Genomic DNA, 7,609 nt, shown 5'->3' with positions numbered 1-7,609 from the left:
AAACAGCAGAAAAGATTGCAATAGCTAAATGCAACAAACTAACTAAATGTTAGTTTATGGGGATTCACAGAGTAATGCTCTTACCTCTGAGGGGTGTTTCTGCTAACCTCTGATCGCTTTCTTCTATGATTAGCCCAAATTATACATAATCTGGGAAAGGAGCCAGTTTTGGGGGATTATAGATTCCATTAAATTCATGTAAATGGATCAACTGGGTCAAAAGCTTATTTTTCTTGAACAGCACAGGCACATCACAGATGTTTTGCAGTCCCAAGGTGGTGGTTCAAGACAATCCGAAAAAGAGAGGGGAAGAACAAAGCAAGTCACTCATTATAGACCATTTTTTTTGTACTTGTTACTAACTGTGTAATATGCTTGAAAAAAAAAACCCACAAACAAACAGATTTCTTTATAAATTTAGGGAATCCAAGTAATGTATAGTGATTCTTGCACATCCTTGTTTGTTTTCCTTATACCTAGGGTGTTTGCATTGTAAAAATAAAGAGCTAACCTACTTATCCAGAGCTTAGAAAATACCCTCCGTATCTTTCAGCCACACATCCCACCTGGTCACACAGTCACTACTAATTCTACACTTCTATAGCCACTAATTCTATAAGCCAACTAGGATGTTATATCACTTCCTATGGAAGCTTTTGATGAAGGTGGCTCAAGTAACACAGTAAACAGTTTGTCCTAACCAATTGTCACCCACACCCGTGCCCCAGCATTGTTCATGTATGTGTTACCACCCAGAGCACAGTTCCTGCATGCAATTCTGCCTGTTAGGAGCAGTCTTTTACTCAAACTGCCTACCTCTGTGAAGGAATGTTTGGGAAAAAAAGCTGTAGGCCAGCATCAGGTAACAAGCAGGCACAAGTTAGCCTGGCAAACACATGTGACTCTTTGGGTGGTTTTGGTAATTTGTTGGTTGGGTGATGCCAGGTGAGTGGTGTCTGCAGGGGGAGGGGAGTATGGTCATTTGGGACAGAGCTGGGAGGTGGTAATGCACTGTGATACAAAAGACACCTCCCGCAGCCTCTGCACGGATTTGGCAAGAGGTGCGTGGGGTTTAGGAAGCAAGGCTTAGCCTAGTGCTCCAGCCACATTAAACATTTTAGAGGAATATTTTTCCTCTGCCAAGTTGCTAACAGGTCTGTGCAATACCAGTTCTAAGTTTAACAGATGAAGCAATTCATTTTGGAACAGTTTTTCACCCAGAAGTCTGTTTTAAACATTCAAGTTTTAGATGTATTCCTTGAAAGTGTGTTTTGACAGATAATGTTACTTTGGCCACAGCCACGATGCAGAACAATGTCTTTTGAAGGATGTTTTCTGAAGTAACATCACTGAAAGGCACGGAATATACCCTGAAAGTAGAAGACAAATAAATATTTGAATATGTTACTGATTTTTTAGAACAGCTTCTGAGTACTGTATATCTTAATTTTTAATCGCTGATGCTCGGCAAGGAATGGACCCAAGTGGATTTTACAAGATGTTCGTACATAATACAAGTAATACTTACAAACTAACTTTACACTAAAGCCTTCTCCAGCAAAAGAACGTTACAGTATAGCTGGCATTTGCATTTCTTATTCTCTTTTAATTAACAAAAAACAACTAAGAATTGATGCACAAAGCAATTATCTCCTTCAGTGCCATTGTGAATTCTCCTTCAACTTCTCACCTTTGGAAACGTGACCGGTTACAGTGAAGGCAATGAGATTCTGTTGTGGGCATGTTGAGGGCTCTGAAGACTGCTTGCTAGAGCTGTGTTGCCCAAAAGCTTTGTGGATGTCTCGATGGCAGATCAGGAAAGCATTTGGTGCACTGCTTAACAGTCGGTGCCACCTTTTTCTCTCTTTAGTGTACAAACGTAGCGTTGAGAAACTGTATTCCGCTGTGCTTGTGGAGCTCTAGCGGTAGGAAACAGAAGAAGAGCCCACAAGAAAAGCAGAGGTGAAGCTTAAGCGGTAGAGACTGAGAACGTATGGAGGGGAAGAGGTGACAAGTGTGAGGCTTTCACTCTCTGTTTGGAGAAAGTACACTCGAGTACCCAGCAACAAAGCTACCATACTCCTCTCTCAATTGGTGCTGCCAAGAGAGGGGAGCTGTGGTGGGTGAGTAGGGCCTTCTGAAAACAGAAGTCTGAGAGGATGTGGGATGCAAAAGAGAATTCCTTTTTCGAGGCAATGATAAACATAATTTCTTAGACATGCTTGCAATTGCTTGCATTAACTAGACATTAATACCAGGAATGAAGTGGGACAGCATGATGCTTGTTTACAAGTCAAGTTGCCAACATTTTTGGGCCAGCTTGTTTAATTTGTGTTGATTCTTGCTTTTTATGGTATATTAGTTCAAGACAGTATATGCGTGCTGGTGGAAACTATTGGGTTGTGAGTTTGTACTTCAGGCTATTTATGCATTTGAGGGTAAAAGCACTCTGTAAATTCACACTTCGTGTTCCATGGAATAGTTTAAATGCATGAGACTATGGATACAGGCACATGAATAAAGACACCGATCCAAGGCTGCTGTTACTCGGCGTAGCTTTGCTGAAGCCGGTAGTGCCTCTCTAATTTACACCAGCTGGAGATATGATCCATTCTGGCAAATTTGTTACAGCCGATGAGCACACAGAAGCCTGGTTTATTCTTTCACGTGGAAAACATTGTGTAGCTCTGATATTTTCATGCATGTTTACGGACAGACACACCCACTCTTCTCTCTGTCTTTTCTCTCTGCTGGTTGCTCCAAGCCATTGAAATGCTCAAATTCCTGAGGAAATATGCTTCCGTGCCCTTTTAAAAAAGAACAGCATGTGGAAGCAAGGAAGCCATGCAGGATAGGTGTTAAGACATTTTCTCTGCAGTAGTTAAAAGCAAGGTAGATAGTCTTTCTTAACCTGAAAAGCCTCCTTTCATTCCAGCTGATCCTCATACACCTTACAAATGTGTGGAAGACCAGTCTGGCCTCCTGTCCTTATTTGCTGTCCTCCAGCTTGAGCTTTATTATGCTCTGGCTAAATACCAGCACTGTCACGTAAAATGAAAGATAGGACATATAGTTACTTGAAATGTATTGCAGTGGCTCTATAGCCCTTCCATGGAGAGATTCAAGTGTTCGTTTGCTAGTTAAATATTGCAACAGTTGCTACACACTGAGCTCTTATGTAACTTAAAATGCATTGTCCTTTGCCAGCCATTGTATGCTTATTTCCGCCTGCTACTGAAGCCACATGTATTCTTGCTAGAGACACCGTCTGCTTCTTTTTCTTATTTTCTTTTCAGTGGCATTTTTGGGTTTTGTCTGCAGCATTACTCTTCATCAGCTGAATCTCAGGGTTGCCTAAGTCCTGGTATGGTGGTTTGCAGTTACAGTCTTGCCAGAGCAGTGGGTGCCTCTGCTGGGCGTCTGTACAGTGCTGGTATCTAACTCATCACCATCCAGCACCAGATACCGAGTCTGTTCACTTGTGGAACATCCTGGAGCCACCGTTTGGCACAGAAGAACTGATTTCACTTGACTGAATTTCTACCAAATGTGTGCGAGTGTACAGAGTTTATAAACTCCGTGCTATCTGCAGCAGGACAGTTTCTGCTTAATCTGGTGTAAGCTCTGTAAAAATGAAGTTCCCCTTTTTCTCCACTCTGTCACCTCCTAAAAATTTGACAATCTTGAACCTGCAGGGTGAATCTGTACTGAGTCAGCTCTGTGTAGCTTGTGGCCACAGTGTTTTTGATCTGGTAGTAGCCAGCCTAAATCTGTCTCATCAGATCCTGGCCTCAGGTAAGTGCTTTGTGGTCAGGAGCACAGTATGGAAAACTGGGCTTCCTGCCTGTCGAGCTGAAGGCAGAATGCAGACACCAGTGTTGTTCAGAGCACCTGATTTTAGGACAGTCAGAAACATGGCCAAGGAAAAGAAATGTAGGGAACCCTCAATGGTATGGAGTCATCTGTTGCCACTGCTTTTTAAAATACATATATTTGTGTGTAATTGTTTTGCTGGGCATTCTAAAAAGCTAGAATGGCCCCAGGTACGTGTGAATATTTCCTTTTTGCCTTTATGAGCCCCCTTGGAAGAGTTTGATGCTTTGTTTCTCTGAGGGCATGTAAACAGCCGTGGTACTGGAGAAAAGGATGTCAGTTATCTCTCTTGAGGGCAAAATGCTTCATAATCTGCCTAAAGAGCCACTGACTGCTAGTGGCATCATTGCACTGTTTGGAGGCTCTGACAGAGTGCAGTGACCAAAATCTCGTCCATAGACCATAAAGATCTCTGGATATAATGTTAGCAACTGCTATGGTCATTCATTATGCAGCTATAGTGCCAAAGGTGAACCTCTCCATTCCCCTCGCAGAGTTATTGAGAAAGAGTTGGATTGTGCAAACAACAGATCGTGAGTGCTGGGGTCCTGAGACGCTGAACCTAAAAGTACAACCAGAAGCCTTCCATGTCCAGAGATCATTACTTCCAATATTTGCTGTAGAATTCAAGGATACTGGTAGGAATTATTCAATAAAAGAGTTCTCCAGAAAACTGCATTTTCCTACTCCGTCTGTTCTTACTGAGGAGCTGAATTAAATGAATGCCAAAAAGTCTACTGAAAAGGAAAGGGGAGAGCAGTGAAAGACAAATATTGAATTCAAGTACTTCTTAAAAAAGAACTCGGCTCTGGTTTGTGTCTCATCTCAAATTCTGTCTTTCAGAGTGGATTAATCAAAAGTGGAACGAGGCAGACTGATTCCAGAGCAGGTTTTCACACACAAGTTATTCAGCAGTAGCTATTGCAGTGCATGGCTACTCTGTCCTGGTCAGAATTAACTTTGGAGTACAGACAAGCATTTTCATTAGTCACGAGAGAATAGCAAAAGCATTTAATAAAGGCAGTGAGCTAAAAAAAATCTAGAATGGCATTCTTAGTTCGTTTTGGTTTTGCTTTTCATAAACATTTGTGAGCTGGCAATGAAAAACTGTTTTCCAAGCAATAGGGAACGTTGTCAGTTCTCCTATGGCAGTGTTTTCCCAAGTATTTAAACAAGCACTGTTGAAGTGCCTGATCTGAAGATCATTAAAGAATCAACAGTTTGGGGAGTGCTTGAAACTTAAATAACGTCTTATGAGCAGTACTCATAGCATTACAAGTGTGATTTATTCCTGAGAAGCTTACTGAGTCAAACAAATGTTCATGGCTTCCACAAGGGAATTACAAAGTTGCTGCCAAGGACCTAAGCTTGCACATCCTCATTTGCCTGGAATATATTCCTCACTGACTTCATTGCTGCAGGCTCTTCCTTTGGTGTGTATTAGTGCAGGTCTTTAAAGCTAAAGGAAAATGGAGTTACCTGTGCATTTTGTATCAGGTTTCACATCAGTGCCCAGTTTGTCATTGACATTTCAATGGGAATTGCTCTTCCTTATTCCAAGGATGAATTTGGCAGCTTCTCCTTTAGTTAATCCTTTTAACTTAAAACATCAGCAGTACTATTTGGCCCTGCATGCAAGATTTCTGGGCAACAACTCAAAACTTACTAAGCGATAATCTTTGTTGATTAATCATTCACTGCAAGCAGGTTACATAAATGGACTGATAACAGAGTCATGGGACTCTTTTTTTCCACGAGCATTTTAAAAATGACTTCAGAAAGTTTTTGAAAGCTAAGCAGTGCAAAATTAATTTTTCTGCTGCTGTGAGAAGCAAAAACTGTTTTTGAACTAGTGGAGTTAGATCTCCCTGAGTCTCTGGGGTGTCTCTTACCCTTTAAGATCGATTGTAGTTTGGTAACTCCTTGGGCACTGAAGGAATGATGCATGGCACTGCTATGTGCACTGCTGGCTGGCAGAGATTCCTGCTGTTTGTTCTGGTGTTGTGTACTTAGAAGGTGCTTAAGGTTTGTGTGGTTCTTCCTCTTCCTTGTTTTAGTTTCCTGTTTGCCTCTTGCCTCAGACAATCTGGCCAGCCCGCGTCACCACTTCTCCCTGTGAGCGATCTGCTCATCAGACCTCTGGTTCACTTGCCACAAACCTTTTTGTGATTGAGCGGCCTGCTGAAAGCCCTGTTCAGCAGGGTCTGGAACCGCGTTTGTTCTGTGAAGACACATTGCATGTGAAGCAGTATTCATTTAGAGGAGGCAAAAAATAGAGTGATGGAAAATGCAGGTGCGCCACGCTGTGAAAACAACACTGTATTTGGGCAAGCCATTGGGTTGCTTATTGTGTAAGTATAAAGCACTTTTAATTCAATAGAGGCTGGTCTGGCAAAACAGGAAAGAGAAAGTAGCCTTTCTTGAAGTAGTTTACCATTCAGCAAGCATATGGGGGTAGTTACCTGACATGCCAGAAGTGCTGCTTTGACTTCCAACCCCCCAGCAATTCATTTGGGGATCTGGTTAAAACAAGGCAAGAGGACATTCTGTGAAGAGACCCACAGAAAGGGAGAGGGGAATTAGTTGCACCCATTTCTCTCCAGGCACTTTTTGGGGGATGTAAAAAGGGAAGCAAGCAGAGAGGTGGGTTTGTTTTTTTTTCCTTCTAGGCATTTTTTTGCTTTTCCTTGTCCTCGATACCTGTGGAAACACCTTTTTCCATAACAGCAGTAAGCTCGTGTACTCTTAAATGCTTCATCAGCAGTTGTTAGCCTCTGTTGAGGCCCCATATTTTCTTCATAAAATGTCTTTTGTTCTATTTCTCAAAAGTACATAAAACAATGATTCCATTGCACACTAAATGCAGTTACTGAATATGTTGCCTCACAAATGTTTTGCAATGTGTATGTACACGTTTCTATGTGTTTGTGTGTACATAAAAAGATACATCTCTACATGCCTCTGTGGTTTCATACACATACTATTTGCACATTTGTGTCAGAATAAACTTTCTTACACCTGTCTTAGCCAACGTTGGAAGTTGTTTCTTCACTGGAATCTCGCCACCTGTAGCAGTGTCCTCATTTGGCTGTGAGTTAAGAAAGAGGCATTAAAAGCTATGATTATTTTTGCATAGATACCTAAGCTGAAAGGGAATCTGGTCCTGCCTCATGTACTCTTGTAGGACTTGTCTGTACTATAATGCTGATCTTCAAAGGTGAATGTGCAAAGTGTATCCTGTTCTTAGAACCTAGTTTCTTTATGGTTTGCTTCATGCTATTTAGTGCAATCAGTCTATAACTTGGTACTGTACATAGTAGGGCTTTATTTACTTGACAAAACCACATTCAAGTAGGGAAGAAAATGAAGTAGCTGGAAATAAATAAATTGAACTAATCATGCCTTGTGACTTGCAGTCCTACAGAACTGGGGATTATGCCTCATGAGGTTATTAACCTTTACAAACCATAAGAAAAATTATTATTGCTGTCTTAGTAGGTCAGAGTGAACAGAGATGTGAAGATGCTAAGTCACTTGCTGAGCTGTGTAATGAGTCCACAGCTAATCTGAAGCCAGGAATATTTGTCCAGGCTTTCTGCACTGTCAGTCATAAAAGACTTTGCAATGTTTAGTGAGCCATGGAGACAAACTTTTGTATTCTTCCCCTTCTGCTTCCCTTTCTTCTTCTTTTTTTTTTTCTTTATTCCATATTGTTTCGATGCATGTTATGTTATGT

This window comes from Gallus gallus, chromosome 4 (genome assembly GCF_016699485.2).
Source record: "Gallus gallus isolate bGalGal1 chromosome 4, bGalGal1.mat.broiler.GRCg7b, whole genome shotgun sequence".
Taxonomy (NCBI): domain Eukaryota; kingdom Metazoa; phylum Chordata; class Aves; order Galliformes; family Phasianidae; genus Gallus; species Gallus gallus.
This window is presented reverse-complemented; position numbering follows the sequence as displayed.